This window comes from Chelmon rostratus, chromosome 20, assembly GCF_017976325.1.
Source record: "Chelmon rostratus isolate fCheRos1 chromosome 20, fCheRos1.pri, whole genome shotgun sequence".
In the NCBI taxonomy this organism is placed as follows: domain Eukaryota; kingdom Metazoa; phylum Chordata; class Actinopteri; order Chaetodontiformes; family Chaetodontidae; genus Chelmon; species Chelmon rostratus.
Window position 1 is genome coordinate 18,215,660 of NC_055677.1, and position 22,519 is coordinate 18,238,178.

Sequence of the window (22,519 nt, forward strand, 5' to 3'; positions counted from 1 at the left end):
ATCAACTCTTGAACACTGACAACAAGGGATGCATCAGCAGCGATACCGTATACTCTGTAATTGAGATCATGAATCTACTTACATACAACAGCACCCAGGAACAGCAATATGGCGTGTCATCAGTTGAGAAGCTGGGTGGAGGAGGGGCAATTCAGCAGTTTGGAGATATTGTAGGATAAGTGCCCAACTAAACTGTCAAGAGGAGCGGTGAAAAGTAGCTCCTTTAATAAGAAATCTGATAAAACATGTAAAGAACTAGCACAACGCAGACTCGTAGGGGTTTGCTGATGCTATCAAGCAACTTTACAGCAAACACTGGAGAGCAAGAGAAAATGTCCAGAGACAACCCACAGGTGGTAGAAATAACAGAAGCTCTTGATGACCTGCCTTGTCAGATGGACGTAATAAAGGATTTTGTTTTCTTCTCAGTGTGCTGGAGCCGAGTTTCCCAGCTACCACCACATAACAGAAACCGTATTACCAAACAATCTCTGCTTGAGCAGAAGGGGGCTCTGGGAATATCTGGGTCCGAATATGAGCTCCCTGACAATCTCGCTGCTCACCAGTGGACACTTCTGAAAAAGACTCATCTGTTCTGGCTCCGTTTGAGTTTGAATTAACTCAAAAAGTGGCCTCCTCTGATGCTTTGGCATCAGCTGTGATTCCTGCTGTGACCACTTCAGAGACTATTTACCAAGGAACAGACGAGGACCACGGCATCAAAACAATAAAGGAAACCGGAGCTGCAGCCGTGCAGGAACACTTCGCTGACACAGAAGAAAAGTCACTCTACTGCTCTGCAATGTGACTAGATCGAAGGCAAAGTGTGTGTGGGTGTGTGTGCATGTGCGCACATGCTGAGCATGTTAAAACTCTAAATGTATTATTAAGTACTTGTATCAGCATGTACTCAGTATCATCAAGTATCTAAATGCAAGTACTTGAAAATAGTGGCGTTGGCACATCCCTACTGACAACATGTGTCTTCCAACAGCAACACTTTGTGACTCATTATATGTTGGCCATGAAAATCACTACCAGCATCACAATTAGTGTCACTATTGCTTTTGTTAAAGTATCTTTATTTGTTTAGTGCACAGATATAGAAATAGAACAGTCAGTCAGCACATGTTCTCATCACACCTTCCGTCCTCTCAGTGCACCTGGAAACAATCCAGAACCAATCAAATCAGCTCCTGTGTCATTTATTATGGAGTTTCTGCGATTGCTGAACCACCACAAACTTCGAATGCAGCAGCAAAGAGCTGTGTGCATTCATGAGAACAGCAGGCCCTCCCCTCCCTCCTGCCGCCACTGACCTCTGCAGCATCATATTTACATTGAAGGCAGTGGAGAGAGACAATGGCAACTTCTCACTGTGTGAAAGCACCTTAACTGGTCCAGAATGCTGCAGCCAGACTTTGCATAGCTTTCACTTGATCTTAGAATAGACAGCACTCCATGGGCTGACTCCAGCAGACATTTGTGAGCTTTTGTGCCCAAATGTACAGACTACAACCAGAGATACTGCAACAAAACTCTACAGTGACCCCCCTATCTAGACTAAAAGTGAAGGTGCATTTGCTGCCTTTGTCTCTCTGTTGATTTTTGTCTTGCTATGAGACTTCCTTTAAATCTCTTCTAAAAACAAATCCACATAAACTTGCATTTGTGCATTAATTGTCTTTATGTGCCATGCCACTTCTAACTCTTAACATGTTTGCTAGTTATCGATGCACAATATAAACGATAAAATGTGGTAAAGGTTGGGTGACCATTCCTATGGAAGCCCAGTATTTATGTTAAATGATGTTTCCACAACGTTGTGCCACAATAGATCTACCAATAGCCACTAGTTAGCAAGAGCTTCTGGTATGAGAAACTTTTCAGTGCAGGGTCAGTCTGCAGGATCTACAGATGGGTGCCCTCTCCATGACTGGTGTTCGGTTGAGTCGGGCCCCAGTCAAGTTAAAGTCAAGCAATAATAAATAAGGAACATAGTGTGGAACATCCGGCTAGCAAAGTGATGATAGGCTTCCAAAATAAAGCTTGCTGATAACAATAATAAACATGTTGGTAAACTTTGCTTTGGTTTAGGCACCAAAACTTCTTGTTTAGGTTTAGGAAACGATTATCATGCGGCTTAAAATAAGAAAGATGGTCACATTAAGTTTTGTAAGGTATGTTATTTCAGTTACAAAAGAAATCAACCTCCACCTTTGGTTACACATGGGACACAATCCCTGCGTGGAAGTCCTGTGCTCGACCCATCCAGTCCATCAGTTCAGCTCTCCTCACAGAAAAATGAGACTCGGTACCAAAGCAGAGCCTGGCAGAGCACTCTGTGAGAGGCAAGCTGACGACTGTTTCACTTGTAGAGACTTCAGGGCTGATGCATCTTGGATTTAATGTTCATATTTTTGTTTGTTTTCATGAATTGCCTTACAGATTTTAGGTGTTTTTCAGAGTGTTGTGTTTGCCAGCAACAAGAAATAAATATGCGAGAGAGAATAAAATGTCCCCTGAGCTGCACGCTGTCGTAGTCTTGCTTGTCCGATGTCTACTGCTCTCCATGGTGCCGCTGCAACAATTTTGTTTTGTTTTGGTTTTTTTTATTGTTTCGGCCGTTTGCCTTTATTGGATAGTGCAGCTGAAGAGAGGCAGGAAAGAGGGAAGAGAGAGACATGCAGCAAAGGGCCCCAGGTTTGATTCCAACCCGGGGCCACTGTGGTAAGGACACAGCTTTAGTTCACCAGTACGAGCTCTAACAGCTGAGCGACCGCAGCGCCCCATGATGACTTTGTTTTGCACTAATAACTGACTCGACTTTAGCAAACTTTCCCATACTTGTAAATAACAGGTTGCACTATTAGGTCTACATTAATTCATATCAATTGAACCAAATTTTAAGTGTTGTCGTGAAAATATACAGCAAGCAAGCATGTCATTTCATGGTACTGCTGTACTGACACATAAACCTACATGATATCGTGCAGCAGGTTATATTCACACCACCAGCTACCATCATCAGCTAGCAGTTTGCTAGCCAACGCTAATTGAGGCAGACCACAGAGAGGTGACAACATGCTGATAGAGACGGGTGAATCAGAGCCAGAGGAGCACATTTTAAATGTATTTTATTGATAATTGCATTCAGAAAAAAGAAAAAAAAAAAGATTATTGGAAATATACTGAATGTTGGATAACATAATTGGCCAATTATTGATCAGTCCCTACTGCCGATCATATCACATGATCTTCATCAAAAGCATTCTTACCCATGTTGGCTTAAAAGTTGGTGTTCAACTTCATTCTTTCCTCAAAGTGCTGTGATTGAAAACTGCCCAACAGGACCATGTGGTGAGGCTGCTTCCTCAGCTGACGCTGGTTGTTCAGAAGGTTATGACAAATTACAGAGCAACACACACTTGTGAGGACTGGTTATCACACACACACTGATTAACATCCTGTTTATCACATTCAGTAAAGAGCCTGTTAGAAAGCTCTCTCTTCTTTAGTGATACAAGGTGATTAACGCTGTCTGACTGATTTAAGTGTTGATCAGAGTGATGGTCTGTTGTTCTTGTGTCTGCTTGTTTTACCAGTTGTCATACAGTGCTCTGCAGCGCCTGCCAGAGGGGAGAAGCTGCAACAGGTGTGATGGATCTGCACTGATGTTTCCTGCCCGTTTCCTGACTCTGGTCATGTATAAGTCCCGAATGGAGACCAGTTTGGCACCACTGGTCTGTTCCTGTCCTGTTTGGTGGCCAATCCAAACCAGACAGCGACGGATGAACAGAGAACAGACTTGATGATTAAAGAGTGCATTTAACTGATGCTTCTTAGGAAAATCTCACTGATTTCTTGTTGCTATTTCTTTTTATTATTTCAATTTTATGCCTCTGCTCCCACTTCTCCAACTTCTCCCTCCCTGCTTCCTTCATGACTTTGTAAACAGTATTATCGTCATGTTTTGGCTGCCCACCACAGAGCGCAGCATCCACCTCTAGTCTGTCTGTGAGATGCCTTGTTATCCCTCGTGCTATCATCATCATCAGAGCCCAGCTCCCCATTCAAAGCAATTCATCCGAGCCTCCAGCTGCTCCCTCCATGGCCGTACATAATATTTACTTGGCCTGGCCCTGGTTCAGCCACTGAATGCAAATGATAGTTGCTGTGCTCTGTTGAGGGAAATATCATCCACATTTTGCTCAACACGAGGAAGTGGCGTGCCAAGCTTGCTTTCAAGGTCAGAGCTTGGTGCCGCTGAGAGCCTCTCGCCCATCTGGAGAGAAAAAAAAGCATAGTGTCCTTCACACAGAGCTGGCTGGCTTCTTCACACTGCATCTCTGCTCTGCGCGCGAGGCATGAGCTGCAGATACACCCATCTGATCAACAGGTGGCCACGAAGTACATTTACAAGTTCTGAACTTGTTTGAGCTTCTGGTAAATTCTTTATATATATACAGTATATATTTTGTTTTTTAAGTAACATCAGAAAACCTGACCTATACTCAGCCATGTAGAAACTCTGTGATCGGTGTGCATGATGTAATAAAATGAAGCTGATGATGTAATCATCTTCCAATAATGTCATAAAAAGCTTGAGTGAATAACATAATTTTAATGTAACTTTTGTACACACAACCTAGCAACTTAATGCATTTTATGAACGTTGTGACATTATGGTTTCAGTCTGCACAGTCAGATGTGAGGATAAAAAGATAAAGATTTCAAGATTACGTCATAGCAACAGTAAATTATGACGAAAACACACAAATAATAAAAGTCAAAAAAGAATAATAAACATATAATAATAATAATAAAATAAATGATATTGAGTTGCATTATGGGGAGCAGATCCAGGGTTTTTGGAGCTTGACTCACACTATAGGGACTAAAAGTTAGAATATCTCAGCCTTTGCAGCTCCGATTTCAACTATTCTCCTTATTAATCTGCCTCATGTGGGTGCCCCAACGTTATGCAAGTGCAATACAAAAGTGCCTCTTGAAAAAGTTCATGTTTCCATTATTTAAGAGTGAATTGAAATATTTAATGTACCACTGATCTCATCACTCACTATTCAGAGAACACACATTAAAAATATACTTGTTCCATCCCCGTTTGTCCAGTACAGAGAGACATCCAGGACATGTTTAGCTAGTTTAGCACAAACTGTGGAATCGGGTAAACTGTCTCCGTCATGAAGGGAAGACAACAAGCATTTCTGGCTTCTTTTATGCTGAGCAGAAGGTCGTCTATATGCCACGAACAAGTGTTTAGACGTCAGCAATGAGTGACACAAAGCTGATACAGGCAGCTGACATTTAAAATACAGTAAAATGTGTTGGAGATAAGGTCACCAACACAGCTGCATGGGTTTAGAAGTGTATAAGACAGGAAGCAGGATTTTGTTCACCCTGTTTTGCATAAGTGTCAAAATGGTAGCAAACAGTCAAGATGGAACACAAACCAACACTGGATGTGAGGGGGAAAGCTGTTGTTTGCCACCATCTGTTTGAGTGGGTTAATAGTTGTTTTTTTCTGTAGTGATGTGAATTGGAAAGTTATTTATCAACATGATTCCTCTAATGTGAGGTATTTAGGAGTAATGCCTCCCTCCGGCTGGGCCATGAAGGGAAAGATGAAGGAGAGGAGGAAGAATAGTCTTCAGATATGCTTCCAGCCCTGTGGCTCCAAACCTCAACCTGCAAAAAGAAATGAAAATCCTTTTAATTAAACTGAATGTCTGCATTTCACACTGTACTAATATCATTGATAATGAGGAAGTGTTGAAAAGACAAAGAAAAAGACAGCTCTTAAAGTAGGCAGTCGCCTGCTTTGCTGGGTTGCTACTAGTGATAGTGTTTATTTGGCGTCATATCTTAAAATCTATGACACCACACAGCTTCGACTGTGACACCTGCTCTCTGTCGTGGTGGTAAAAAGGCCACCTGACCACATCGAGCGTCAGCTTCTTCCAGCAGTCGCTGCAGAGTCATCGGGGGCAGCCTCCAAGCAGAGATGCATCGCCTCAGCACTGTAAATCCTCCTCCGATTCAGCGATCACGCCTTCAATCAGTGCCGCTAACTGCTACTTTAGTTCTTTTTCAGGCACCTTATCAATATACTGAGGACGAAACAGACAAATAGTGGCACATAAAAAAAATAATCGTACCAACGATTAGTAAAAGTGATCTGAATTTATTGATATTATGTGATAATACGGTAATTATAAAAACAATAATAATAATCTAACATCTCTATTGTTAGTAATTGGTTGCACACATTACAGCAGAAACACAGGCCCAACTGTCACCACTGTTCATTGCAACAATGCCCCCCAAAATAGTCTAAATCACTTTACTCATCCCTTAAAACCGCATCTCAATATATACAGTCTGTGACTTTTTGCATTAAGGAGAATCCACTGAACTTCAAAGTTTACTGAGCAGCTGAATTTAGTTTATCTAAAAGTTTCCATTTCATTTCAAACATCTTCATTAGAGCGTATCTTATTCTGAAAAAATCTGAACTGTCCTTTTTGCTTTGCATCACATACCCATCTGAGTTGTGGTGTTGTGTAATTGCACAGCCCACTTGCATCTTCATATCCTAAAATTAACTGTATTTCTTCCTGGATGACGCATCGTTTTTGGCTGTTTTCATCAGTTACCATAATCATCTATAAAGCAGGCTACAGCACATTTATTTTCCATTTTAACTTATGTGCCTGACAGCCACCAACTGTTTTTTTGACCTGCAGATTTCAGGGTTACAAACCAAAATCCAAAGTTGAGCCTTTCTGGCACCACTGCTGGAGACTGCAGTACAGGAGATATCAGCAGAAGGCACAGAATTATAGACAAGCTGTTAAAGGCTCACTTAAGTGGAGGAGTGTTTTACTCTTTCACACAGTCAAAAGTCTGTGCCATCTCCATACAGCGCTTTTCTACCACAACAGTCAAGCTGGCCCAAAGATGGAGCTCACACCAACATAGTGATGTCACAGTTACCCACAGCCACCCTGTGGTGAGCTAACAAACAATTAATAGCGGTTCTTAACAACAATTAACACATTTCCAAATGGAGTTTCATTATCAATCAGCACCGTCTGGAACAAAAAGCAGGAAAAAAGACGTCGGTCTGAGTGTTACGTGTTTGTTCATCACATATAAACAGAGAATAATGCTCAGACAAATATTAGTATTGCTCTTGCCTCTTGTTGCTCCAGTTAGTGGTTTGATGCAACAGACAATACAACTACTGTTTGTCCATGGACATTACATTCCAGCAAAGCATTCTCTGAATACATCTGCTGACAGCCTCTGATCGAAATAAACTGCGCTTATGTTGAGAGTGCACTAATTCTGCACTTTGCATTAAAGGAATGGATGTTTATGGTGCATACAGGAAGTCAGTGCTAGCACACATCGCAGGACCCATCAGCCTCGTCGTCACTATCAAAGCCTGCGGAGGAAAAAAGTGAATACATATCAAGGCATGACTGAACAGCCAGTCAGCATCAGAGGATGCAACCCAGACAAGCGTACAATCACTTTTAGAATGAGGTGTGTTGTGTGTCTCATCTTCCAACCCCACTCACCTCATGTTCCTGTGCAGCCTCCCACATACTTCAGTGATACATCGACAGATTTAAAGGACGACCCAGAACCCGTCCGACCCGACAGAGAGGGCTCTGACTGTCTGCTGGCCGGCCTCCGCCAGCCTTCACTGCAACCAAATTAAACAGAGCGAGGCAGAAACCAGCCATAAAAAATATGCAGCATGCATGCATATGTAACCAGCGCGGTGTAACAGGTTGCGTTTGGCTTGCGAGGGGAAACAACAAGAGAAAAAGGAGCCACACACAAGTAGTGTGTGTCTGTGTAGCGACGCAGGCATATGCAGTGAGGCAGAGTGAAGTCCTTTCCCCAGCTGTTCTGTGGACAAGCAGGACAGCGAGAGCAGCGTCTGTTCTGTTCGCTGTTCGTCAGCTCACTCTGCACCAGTGGCTTCATGTTTTACACGGAGGCAGGTTAAACACGAGGGTCTGTCACTCATTATGAGGTTGATGCACTGCAACAATGTGATCATATTCACAAACCCTTCACAACAACACAGCTCTAATTCTAGTGACATGTAACTCTGCACGTAGTAAAATGACTTTATCAGGACTTCAGTGTGAGGAGTTACAGATTTCGAATTGGCTTATAAAAAGAGCATTTGTAATGGATTGGTGCTCTGTATCAGCCAAAAACCTGAGCTTAGCTATCACAAAGTGCATCAATTTTCTTTGATCATATTTGTTCAGGGTGTAATAAAATCTTTAAAAATATGCATGGTATGAGTATAGGTTTGGTGACACTCGGTCTGCAGTTGTTAGACGAAAACAGTCATTTCAAGGCACTTAGTATGAGCTCAATGCTGCTGTGACAATTAGAGAGAGTTACTGCTGACAAATAAAAATACATAGGGCGATGTTAAGCACAGGGTATTATCATGTGGCTGAAAGAATGAAGAGGACACACTGATACGTTGCAGTGTACGTGTGTGTCTACCTGCAGGAGACGTGACAGCCTTCACAGTATCTTCCAGATGAAGTGAGACCACGTTAAAAACCTCAGTCTCCTACATCTTTGCCCACGTTCCTCGAACTTCTTCCTAATTTTAATGTGTAAGTAACATCCATAAATGGAACTGTGAAAACGTTTCTGGCTGAATACGTCAGTCAAACACTGGAGTTCTCTGCAGAGACAGAGAGATAAACTGTCATAGAGGCAGCTGTGATGATATTATACACTCAGACTTCACTCTAAGCCACTTGCCGTGCATGTTTTTAGACAAAACACCTACCTATAGCTGACATTAGGACTGGTGTCTCACGTATACGGTGTCTTGGCGTGTGCTGGCAGGAGATATGAACTCCAGCCTTGTCAGAGACTCTGTGAAGCTGCAAATGTTAACACACTACAGGATGACTTGTTTGATTAGCAGCACCAAAAACACAGAGCTAATAACACACCTTCAAATTTGTAACTCTAAAGTTACCCAGTGATTCAAAAAACATCTTAACAAACAAAAGAAATCTTAAATGTCTTCCATAGAGCTCAGCCGATGGATTTTAGTGTCCCATCATCTGGCTGTTACGATGGCTTTCCCTCAGTGCAGGCGGAGAATCAGATCATCGGAGAACGCGCTAATTCTTATCTTTGTTCTCATTTCCAAGCATGCATATGATTAAACTGAATTGTGCGGTATGTCTACAACAAATCAACTTGAAATACTGACTATATCTTTCAATCTAAATGATTAAAAGACTCATTTTTGAAAAGCACATCGTGCCGTATTCTGACGTGGACACGGTTTGATGAAGAATATGTAAGAGACGTGTGCTCATTTAAAACAACACTTCCGTAACCCTGTGATGGCCGCGTGTTATTTTTAGAGCGCTGACGGATAATAATGAGCATGTAAATGTTTGGTTTCTTTCCAGCGCAGCAGCGAGAGCGAGCCAGACTCTTTCCCCCGTACAGACTTCTCTGGTTAAATCATCCCAATTAGCCAACAAACCCAGACGGTGTCTCTTGGGAACATGCTCCCTGCAGGAGGGCCAGATTAAATGAATCAGACTGCGCAGCAACGCTTGTGTTCCTTAAAAAAAAAAAAAAACAACACTTTCCTTCTTTTCGAAGTCTTTGATTCCAGGCTGAATGGATTTCCAACAGATACTTATTTAATGATTGCGTTTTCCACACCTTTGTGGCTCCATCTAGGGATTTGAATTATAATCTTTGCTGGAACATTTGGAACATTTCACATCCTATAGTCGCTGTGTATTCTGTTCTGAAGTCTAACCTCATGTATAATGAGGATCTCCTCAGCTACCTAACAATCACACACCACGGAAGTCACAGTGCAGAGTGTGAAATCCTTCTGAGCACTACAAAGAGCTGTTTTAATATCTTATTTTAATATGAGCTTCCATAATTTAAGCTTTTGTTCCACTTGACTGTGGAGGATATCATCAGAAGAAGCGCAGGCTCAACCTTTAGAGAATAATACATAAATGCTCATGTAGAATTTCTTCCTTTCCTTTTGACTTCTAAGAATATTTCTTGTCTCATATTTAACGACATTGATCACAGAGCTTTTTCTATCAAAGTGCATCAAATGGAATTTAGTCAAAGTTTAATCAGGGAGGCTATATCTACTACTTCCTTCTCTCCTCCTTCATTGACCACCAAACCAAGCCCCCTCTCTCAGGTCCTGTCCTTTTATAGTTTTCTCACATCCCTCTACAGTATTTAAAACTCAAACGCTAGCTCCCTCCTGGCTCATTTTCATCCAATAAGAAATCATGCACACGTATCATCCAAGTACCGATCAGTGTTGATGACAGCGTCTTCTCACGAGGATACCATGATCACCAACACATGACTCCATGCTGCACTAACCCTTGAAATATGAAGGGCACTTGTATCCAGTCTGATCAGTCATTTATATCAAGGCACTTTTTCAACCCTGTCTCTTGATAGACTGCATTTATATGCCACTAAATGCTTTTGCCAAATGCATTTTGAAGGAAACATAACTGATGCATGGATTGTGCCCACTGGCAATGTTTTTTCTTCCAGTCCACAAAGTGCTACATCATTATGCTGTGCTGCTGTGCGAAACATGAAAACCTGAGGACATGTTCCTTTACTGACATTTTTTCATTCCTTTATGACCTCGAGATTAATTTTAGTGTCACCATCAGTACTGAATGAAAAAGGTTAGGGGGACCCTTCCAGGATGCTTTACCTGATTAGAGAGTATCCTCTCAGGAAGTGCTTTTTTAAGCCACCCCACTGATGTCCAGACCACAAAGACTCTCACTCTGCTGAGCTGATCTGTAAAGGACAAGGTTGGCCATGTTCAGAATTGTTGTTTTTTTTGTCATGAATGTATCCTACCAGCTAGCATTGTGTGTGTGTATCCACAACCTGATATATCTTATTGCTATATACATATTGTAGTGCTGATTTGGACTCAATAATAAGACATGTTGGGGCTGCATAGGTGTTTTGATGTTTTTCACACATAATGATTTGCTTGTTTCAGGCATAAAACTGGGTTTTAAAGAAAAATGCCACTCTTAGGTATGCTTCTAATACATTAACATCCTCTAAGTACAGTGAGTTGCAGCTTCTCCTGGAAGCAAATTGAAGTTCCGAAGAATATCTGAACAGAAAAATCACAGTTTTTAAATTGTTTTTATGGTCTTTTCTGGCACATTGCTGAATCTATTTTCAGGTTTAATGTGCTGATTACAGTGTAAAAGCCAAGGCAGCAAGTTTCAAGTACTGTGAGGTGATGTTGCTGCTAGCTGAGTTCATTTGATTTCTATTGAAACATTTATCAAGCCATTGTCAGTCCTGTGACATATGAAGTGCTCCCAGCTCCAAACAATAAACATGACAGAACAACACTCTGTTAATATTGCAAGAAAAAACTGATATTCAGCCGTGTCACTCCTCATAGAAATGAATTATACGAAAAGCGTTTATTTACATCGTTCATTTATTCTTTTGTCTCTCTATTTCTCTCTCCTTCTGTCTCATTATAGAAACAGTATTATCAATTACTGTAGAGACAGAGAAATAATCTGTTTTCTGTTTTAGACCAAAATCCATTAACATCAGTCACCAATCCAGTTTAAGTTAAGTATCTAATTGATATTTTAAAGAGAGTTATTTTAAAGTCAACCAAAGCACACAGAGTCTTAACCTCTCATGTCCTTATGACTATATTCTAACTTTTCATTCATTTTGAGCTTATTGGACTGCACAATGTTCACACACCACAGTGTTCATTAGATATCAAAATGTGTTGATTCTTTAGAAAGATTAATAGGCCAGATCCCGGGCAACAGGAACTTGAAAATCAAGTCACACCATTCTAAGTAACCTTTAAAATGACAGACTCTTCCTTTAATCAATCTCTCTCACTAATATTCCCTTTGCAGCTTCATTAGCACAATGTATTCTTCATTTAATTTCTCACAAAAGCCCTGGGAGAATACAAGACCCCTCTGAGCTATAATAAAGGCACCCGAGCATGTGCCTGAAATAAACTTATTAACCAGCGGCAATTAAGCCAGCGTTTTGTTTCGGATTCTATTGCCGAGGAGACCTTGTTAAGACATCGGCAAACAAGCGCAGAAGCAGAAGGCCTTTGGTTTGTGATGGACAGCAAAAAGGACTCCAAGAGTTGGAGAAGTGTGAACAAGGCTTAGACCAAAATATTTATTGGCTCTTTATTACATATTTACTGTTGCTACGGTAAAGGGAGCCCTTAACAACACTCACTATAATAAGAATTGGATTAAATTCTAGATCATTACACATGAGGGCAGCAGCATCAGCAGCAGCATCAGAGCCAGCGACACCAACAGACTTGATAAGATCATCAAGAAGGCTCAGACTTGAGTCTTTTCAGACTCAGCACCCTCTCCATCACACAGTGGACAGACAGCGGAGCACCTTCTCCCACAGGCTGCTACAGCTCTGCTGTCGAAGGGACAGATACAGGAAATCTTTCCAGCCACATGCCATTACACTGTACAATAACAGCTAAAAAAAATAAATAAATAAAAAAAATAATAATAATACAATACTTCTTATCACTACTGTTTGCTACTTTTGATATTTTATTATTATGTATATATTTTTTTACTGCTTGCTATTTTGATATTTTATTCTGTATAGTTTGTTCTTTATAGTCCTATTTCACAAATTTTCACTTTTTTCACTGTGTTATGCTTACAGTCACAGTACACTTTATTTTCTACACACTGCCATTTGCTGTAGATATTCTTTTTTGTGCAATACTTTTTCATTACTACTGTTTACTGTTTTGCTATTTTATTATTATGTATATAATCTTTTTACTGCTTGCTCATTTGATATTTTATTATGTATAGTTTGTTCTTTATAGTCTTATTTCACAATTTTTCACCTTCCACTGTGTGTAATGCTGCTGCTGCACTGCAATTTCCCAGCTTGGGATAAATAAAGTCTATCTATCTATCTATCTATCTATCTATCTATTAAAGTATTTACTCACACCTTGTGGGAGCCAAAGGCAACTACAGCCTGATCAAATGCAAATCATCCTCGCAACCCCACCTGTTTTTTTTTTTTTTTTAAAGCTACCTCTGTGTTAGCCGACCATAGCTGAGAATGAGGAAATGCAAGTCTGGTAAAAGAACATATATCGTGGCAAGCGGCACAAGCCTGCAACAGCTTTCCAACTAAACATACATTTATGTAAAATGATTTACATAATTTAAAACACTTGTCGGTTAGCTACAGCTCGATTTATCATGTTGTTGCAGTCAAAAACTGCTTGTCGTTCCAAAGCGCCTCACACAAAAAGTTCTCTCATTTGCTCCTTCTAATCAAAGCACTCACATGCTAAACTGACAGCAACCCGCAGCCTCACGTATGTAAACAGACCGGTATGTGTGATGAAGAGGAAACTGTTTGATCAGCTGGAAGCAGATCTCCATGTTAGCTACGGTAGCTAATCCAGGGGGACACTTTCTGTGTTTACTTTTTGTCGGGCTCAAAGACAAACGTTTGAAATGATTTATGTAAAATTGAAGTTTACGTGGAGTAATATAACATGGGAGCAACCCTTGTTTCTTCGGGCCTAAAATTAGCATTTGGGTTTTTATCTATATTGGCGGGAAAACAGTTATTTGCCATCTAGTTTCTAACAGCTAGGAGACATGCGTGACTCTAAGCCTACATACACACATTTGCAGCTATAACACACTGCAAACTGAGAGTCACAGTGACTGTCACTGACTCTCAGTTGAAAAAAAAGAATTGTTGGCAGTCTTGCTTTGCGAAGCTCAGCTGCTGTGATTCTAAGCTTCAGTTTGTGGTGAGTTTCATTCACAAATGCCTGCATGTTAGCAAGGGCTGAGTGCTTCTTTGTTCATTTGGATTGTTTATAAGGGAGAGTCCCATCGGCATAGGAGTAGAAAATACCTGCAATGCAATTTATTATTTTACCAAGGGAGAGCAAATAGGTAGCAACAGGTACTGGACTGAGGACAGGGCCTTGAGGGACACCATACTGAATAGCAGATAACTAAGTACATTCTGACTGATGTAAGGCAAAAAAAGAGAACAAATGAGTCTGAGGGAGGTGTCAATGTTCGTGAAATATAACATTGCAGATGTGCACCAGTCGGGGGGCCATCTTGCAGCCAGTTGGATGTGAAACACTTTCGAACCGAATGGAGGATGTGAATAAGTGGTGGAGAATGTACTATAAATGTGCCCCTGTTACACAGGATTAAAGCTGTGTGAATCCAAATGCAGAACAAAGAAGCAGACAGTGAGTGGGTGCACTGAGAAATTTATTAACACACAGTATTAATTTACAGGCAGCGGTGTAACTTGGCCAGAGGAGAGCAGAGGCTGAGCTGCGAGCCGCCGGGTCGAGCCGGGCCAGGCAGGAGAACTGGTGTGGGAAGACTGAGCCGGGGAAGTCCAGAGTGCCAGGAGGAGACTGAGGTTTGTACAGGAGTGGATCAAAGGCAGGAGGCCAGCCAGGGTAGCTGTGTAGCTGACTCTACAATCTGGCAGCATGGTGGATTTGAAGCCCGGTGTTTAAAGCAGAGAAGATTTGCAATGATAACCAGCAGCTGACTGGCTGACACCTGCACACCTGATCCCACTCCTGCGATCAGAGCACAACACAGACAGGAAAACAGAGAGGGAGACAGGAAGGGTCTCCTGACGAGGAGGCAGAGGGGGGAGAAGCGGGGGGGGGGGGGGGTGGGGGGTGATTGATTCAGACAGGAACATGCATGCAGTTTTGTTGACGGCACACTGAGTGTCTGCACACACAAATGTGTTCACACATGTGTCGCTGCATACAGTCCACATGTAAACTAAGCAAAGCCGTGCACTCTTGGCTGAGGCCAGAGGACCCTCGAGGACCCCTTCTTGGCAGATGATGACATTCATGTCACACAGATTAACACTAAAAAAACACTGGTTGTGGCACCATTACTCGATTCTCTCTGGAAAAAGTCAACAAACTAGCATTTCAATGAACATTATAGACTGGGACCAGAATAGATTTATAGTATAATAAAGTGCCACATTAAGTTTACATTAGAGGACTACATTGGGGATCAGCTGCAGGCGAGAGCAGCCACTCATAAAATAATTCTGTGGCATGAAAATTATAGACATTAGTTCCATTATATGTTAGTCAATTCCTTTTTTAAGAATAAACACCACATGAACAGGTCAGACAGGAAGCAAGTGTTCTTACATAACCGGGAACCGACTGAACCTGAGCACATGACCAAACTGATTATTTAACCAGATGATCTACAGAAATCAAGGTGATCCAGCTGAGATCTTATGTGAGCGGGCGGTTTCAGTTTTGCTGCAGGTGGGAACACACACACTACAAGGGCGGGCGAGAGCCGGATCAAGAAAGCAGTCCCGAGCAGGGCTCTGCATATACATATGCCACTGAGCATGACATGTCAATGAAATTTGCATTGTAACCCCCATGTTAGAAACAATAAGAAAGATAAGAAAATAAAATAAAGATACTAGAATGAATAAACTAACATGCAGATAAAAATATACGTAAATGCAATGAAATTATACCAGAAATGAAAATATACAAAGACAATAAGAATATACTACAACAATAAACAATGAAATATACCAACAGCAGCTGAAATATACTAAAATGTATATACTGAGGTACTCTTTATTTAGCTCATTTATTGTGAAATTGTTTATTTTATTTAAATTGTTCAATGAGACTGTTCTTTAAAATGATTTGACACAAGCACCCCCTGCTTGTCTGTTACCGTGTGTCAGATTCCATTTTAAATTAATGGTATCAGTCTTCCAAAAGTCCGAACCCTGGTGTGAAATAACCCTGTCAGCTGACCTGTTTAAAACAGAATATAAAGCCAGCCATGCAGCTTTAATGAGGACAGAACTGGCAAAGTTTCACACTTAACTAATGATCAGATGTATGTGGGTAACTGGTACTTTCAAGCCTGCAAGTGTTGTGAAATCCCATGTTCACAGAGTAACAGATACCAGCCTGGAGCACACAGCGCCGTGCATCTGATGCTCCACGGATAGATAATAAAACACCAGGTATCCACATTGAAGCTATGGATCCAATTAGAACCGCAGTGCAGTGAGATGGAGAGAAATATTAAAATGTGATAATATCAGCGACGTCTGCCTGTGTGGCTGCTGTTTCTTTTTTTTTTTCCTGTTGCCTCGGTAACACCTCTGTGCAGCAAGGTACATATCCTGACACTAAGACACAGGAAATTAAACTTGTTTTCGTTCCCCTGATAGTTCCTGCCAGGAGATTAGATCACCATGGTGAACTCACCTCACTCACCCCTCCAGTGTCAGACTGTCCCTCAGAGGCCACCGTAAGGGCCACATGTCTTTCCTGCCAATAATCACCCCATTAAAATGAATGATTCTGCCCAGACCGTGTACTGTACATAATCGTCAATTAGCCAGTGGCGTCGAGATGGCACCTCTGCTAACCCCTAAGAGTCTGCTGGAGCCTCATTATGGGGAGTGTGACTCACTCACGATCATAGCCAGACTCTGGGCAATAACGGGAATTGAAACATCAGCTTCATGTTCATGAGATTCACACAGAGCAATGAAACGAACTGCATGCAGCATCTTTTCGCTTGATCATCTAAATGAGAGGAGGCTTTGTTAGATTTCGGTTGTTTTTTAATGATACAATTAGAAAATTATGAAGAGGGGCAGAGGGGGCAGGAGGTCATGGCTCGCAGACACACTGCTTTAAAGCCTGTCTAATTTTGTATCTCCGTACCCTCTTTGCTTTCACAAATCTTAGTCGTCCACGTCATGCAGTGTGACATCATCTTCAGCTTTGAGCGCTGTAGATGTCGACACCAACTTCCTCATACAATACCACGTCTCCCCTCTCCGCACCCTGACTTACGCTTTCTCCAAATCCGCAAAGACACATTGCGACTCCCGACCCTCTCTATTCCTTCCAATACGTCTCCACGCTCCCACAGGTATGCCATCTAGATCTCGATCTCGCTAGCAGCTCTTCATCCTCTTCATAGCTGCCCCCACTTCATCCCTGCTCATCCTCCCCACTTCCTGATTCAATACGACCACATCAGCCATCCATCCTTCATCATCCTGACCTGTTGTGGATCCTTCCCTGCTCAGTCCCTCTGTCTAACCAACCGAAACAGGTCCTCTCCTCCTTCTCGTTCACCCAGCAGCAGCGCAGCGCCTGAAACCTGCTGGACAACTGCAGCCATGGCGGTCGTGGTGACCCGGGCCTCAAACGATCCAGTAAGGAAAGCTGATTTATGATCTGCATATTTGATTTGGCAAAGGTTTTACGTCTGGCGCCTTTGCTCCATATTTATGCACATCCATAGTGGCTGGGTTACTCAAATGGCATCAGTTGAAGATATTTTACAGACATCGCACAGCTCCCTCTGTAGACTTTCACATTTGCAACAGCTGCAAACACACTGTGATGGGTAAAATGGATGAGGTTCCTATTGACATGGCTTACTGTGTTCGTCTCTGCTAACATTCCTCCCAGTGATCATTAAAACTGAACCTCTGACAAAAGTTGGCCAAATTCTCCAAGGCTTGTGTACAGACATTTGTTTCTGAGCAATGATCATTGGCACTAATCAGCAACGATTGGATTCCATTCCTTGTGGCTGCTTCATAATGAAAACCTACCGATGTTTTACCAGCGGAATATTTCAATGTGAAGAAGCCTGTGAATATTCTCATTCATCCAGGTCATTGTAAGCTTTAGGGCATTCAATCGTTCGCAACTGGACCTCGTCAGTTTGTCTTAGAAGACGTTTCGCCTCTCATCCGAGCAGGCTTCATCAGTTCATGTCCTATCTAGTCTGGTTGCTTACGAACTGATGAAGCCTGCTCGGATGAGAGGCGAAACGTCTTCTAAGACAAACCGACGATTGAATGCCCTAAAGCCCCCAATGTGAAGAAGCAGCAACAGGAAATGTTTGGTTTGCTCCAAACTCAGCGACCATTGTGCGACAGCGATGCAGATGGAGATTCAATTATAATTTTAAAGTCCCGAATTTAAAAGTACGCAGCAAAACCTAAATAACATATTGATCTCCAAAGTGTTCTGATCTCCACTGGCCTGAAAATTGTGTAACTCAGCCACGAGTGAGCGCTGACTAAACGCTGTCGAGCTCAAAGCATTACTGTGGAATTCAGTGTAGGCCGTGACAGAGGACTTCAACTGCCGCTACTGTGCTGTTAATGAGATGCTTTCACTACACACCCAGTGTAGAAATAGCCTGTCTCGCCAGATGGTTTGTTCCAAAAATACTGAGCCGTTGGTTTCTTTATCTTTATGTCACCATCTATCACAGGCTAGCTTCAATCAATCAGATCAATGAACCAGGAACATCCAACGAACAGTCATGCTGTCGTCACGTCTAAACCACGGCCGCCTGTAGGTGCCAGTAGTTCCTCATGGGAAGTCGATTGGTCCAAGCCACTGTGCTCCAGCCTCAAGCGCATGCCTTGAAGCCTGGCAAGATGGATTTCCAGATCACCTGATCTCACTTCAACTCACTACTTTGCAGGGTAAGTGTAGAAAGGATGTATGGCTGAGATTTATCGTGTTATGCCCTGCATCGGGGAACCAAGGTCACATTTAATTTTTTGTAACCCCTTTGATAACCCTACCCTAAATGTTGTAATTTCTCACAAACATGAAGTGCAGAAAATGACACATGCAGTACCTCTGTTTGTGCTCTCACAGATCCCACCTGCAAACCGTCTGTTCCATATCTGTGATTGATGTCGACGGGACTGCAGCCCTGGGGTCAAACTGAGCTTAGTTATTAGTTTCGATGTAAGATGACAATACATTTCTCCGTCTGTGGATATTTGTTCACATACAGCCCATGTGCAGTGCACTGAGCTAACGAAGTGGGTCACTGCACGATGCATGCTTCACCATCTGATATCATCACAGCTTCACGTCTGTCAGTGGACGTTTAAAGGCCCATTCAAATCGCTTTCTTGTGTGTTTACCAGCGGCAAGCTTGATTTGTATAGAAATGAAATCTGATGGAGGGAGTTTGTCCTTGTCATCACATTTAGCCACGGCTGCTTTCAACTTTGTGTGTTTGATGGTGGGGGGAAGGAGAGGAAGATGTTTGTTTCTTCACTCAGCAGTAATATTTCAGACTTTTTTTCTGAAGCTCTCGGCTGCTTAACTGGAATCTAAGCTGCCCTCATTTGTTCTGCGCTTTGTGAGTGCCTGAATTCTCTAAATGGTAACAAATTCTGCATTCAACAGGCTGTGTGAGTGATGGCTCACACATTAATGATCAGTCAATGTGAATGTGATGTAGACCGCCGCATCACGACCTCGTATTTTTCTTTCGAATATTCTCTCATACCGAAGACATCAAAACTATAAACGAATACATTCCTTGTGTTTCTTGGCCCGAACAAGTCTCTTTTTCTCATTGTTCTTCCTCAGTAGTGGTTTCTCTGCAGCTTTTTGACCATGAAGGCCTGATTCATGCAGTCTCCTCTGAACAGCTGATGTTGAGATGTGCCTGCTACTTGAATTGAAGGATTTCTGTGGGCTCTAATCTGAGGTGCTGTCTACGGTTTCTGAGGCTGGGGACTCTGATGAACTTATCCTCTGCAGCAGAGGGTACTCATGCTCTTCCTTTCCTGGGGCGGTCCTCATGAGAGCCAGTTCCATCATAGCATTTGATGGTTTTTGGGACTGCACTTGAGAACACATTCAAAGCTCTTGAAATCCTCCAGATCGACTGACCTTCATGTCTTAGAGTAATGATTGACTGTCGTTCCTCTTTACTTATCTGAGTGGTTCTTGCCATAATATGGATTATAACAGTAGTCAAATATGGCTGTTCACCATGTACCAACCCTACTTCTGCACAACACAACTGATGATCTCAAACACATTCAGAAGGCAAGAACTTCCACATATGAACTCTTGACATGTCACACCTGTTAACTGTCATGTCAGGTGACTGCCCCATGAAGCTGACTGAGAGGATGGCAATAGCATGCAAAGCTGTCATCAAAGCAAAAGGTGGCTACTTCGATTAATCTAAAATATAAAACATATTCTGGTTTGTTTAACCCTTTTTTTCAGTGTGATAAAAATAAAGAAAAAACATTGAGTAACAAGGTGTGTCCAAACAATAAAGACAACAAACTGTAGACATATAAGGTTGTTCAATCTAGCCCACATAGAAATCGTCCCAAAGAAAACAGTGGACAGTGAGGGCCAGAGTAACAGCCACACTGTTTCTGGAAAAAGATGTTCCTGATTATTCATTTTTATTTCTCCACTTTATTTTGTTATTTCTTTTTTCTGGTGCTGCAAACACTGCAGAATAGTAAGTAGAAGTAAAAGTACATAAACTGCCATCTCAGCTGGAACCTGGCTCTCCAGCAATATGACTGCAACAATATGTTCCAGTTGGATTGTGATAGCAAGGTCCACGTTGGTTGGCAACATACTCAGACTTTCTAAACTCTCATGCGGCTCTCTGACGAAACCCTTTATTTCTCCTCGCTTGGAAAACATTTAAATAAGCTGTCATGTTCTCTCTGCTGGCTGGTGTCTGCACTCAGCCAAAGATGAGTTGTAAGGGAGAAGAAACATCACGCTGTATAACTCACTTTCTTCAACTAGTAGTGGACTGACAGAATGGCAACTCCTGTCTGGAGGAACAATCGAGCTGCCATGTCAGGAAGATCTTCCAGTTAAACATTTGTGAACATCATAACAATTCATAGCGATTCTCAGCGTTAACAGTTGTGCATCGTGACGCCTGGTATCTGGAGCTGGTAGCTTGTGAAAAATAAGGTTGAGAAATGAGTAGCACCTCTTATTTAATATACATATTAAATCAGCATTTCGCATCATATGCTGCCCTTCGTATATTTCTCTGCCTTCCGAGCCAAGAAAAATGTGACATCTACACATCTTTGAATTTTAGTTATTTGTTAACTTTATTTCCTTTAATGTTGAACCTAAATAGCAGATTTCATAGCGCACTTACACTGATTCAGATTTGAGCTGACTGGATAGTGGATTTCAATTCAATAAAATGTTCACGATCCAAACCCGGCTGACAGTGGACCTTTTTAAACCAGTGCTGTGAATATACAGACAGATATGACAGGAGTCCATCAGATTAGTATACACATGTAAACTGTGTGAACAGTGTTGCAAATCTGTACTACCCTGGTGTTTATACTCACTATGCTTAAACCTAATATATAATTGGTCTCAGTTTTCCACGATGGCTGGGACTTGCAGCAGTGGTAGTGGTAGCAGGGAGGATAGAGATGGGTGATGCCACATGAATCAGATCAGCCAACCGCAGACTGACAGCCCAGGTATTGAAGATGCAAGTCATAGCTGATAAGAAGCAAGAAATGACAACAATCAGTCCGGTGCAGGAGAAGAAATTACCAACAGTAGCCTGATGTCTCAATATATGACATTCAGCGGGACGAGCCTGGGGGAACCTGCAGCACCTAATCGTCACCACACTTGACGGCAAAAAGGAAAGAAAGGAGGATGGAAATGCCCATGGGGGAAAAAAAATCAGGAAGCAGCAGAGTAAGCTGTGAATGGTAGCTCCCCTCAATACCTGAAAGCTATTGATGTAATTGAAAGAAATAAACTCTGGGAAGAAAAAAGAACTGAGATGGAAGATGAAGGGAAAAGGAGGAGAAAGTCCTTTATAGCATTACCGAGTTATTTTAGATGGAAGGAAAAGACACTCACTCCACTTCCCTAAAAGACCTTCACATAAATTATTAAAATAGGTTGTGGGAGGGGGGAGTCATTTGCATATAGATAAAAGTCAGTTTAATATTGTAAATTACCTTTTTATATGGCAATCTGGAAGATTTGGTTTTAATCTCCTAATAAATGTCTCGCTGTGTGTTTTCTCTGCCTACCTGGAGTGTGTGAGTGGGTGGGGAGGAGTAGCGGCGGGGGAGGGGGTTCGGGGAGGCGGTGGGGGGATGGAGATATCACACAGGAAAAGGTTCCCCATTCGTTTTGCTGCCTCGCCTTTAATTAATAGATTATGTACACATGCACACTCCTGTCAGTCTCTCTCAGAGCTTCCCATTACCACTGTGACCTCTCTTTCCGCTGCCCGGCAACCTCTAACACACACACACACACACACACGCTTATACTTGCATTTCTACACTTGTGAGGACTCTCATTGATATAATGCATTACACTAACCTTAACCACCAGAACCAAATGCCTAACTTTAACCCTAACCTAAATCTAATTCTAACCTAACTCTAAGTCTTCAGAAGGTCAAAGGCCAAATGGTTGCCGCTTTCCAAAAATTGTTCCCACTCTGTCGGTTAAAAA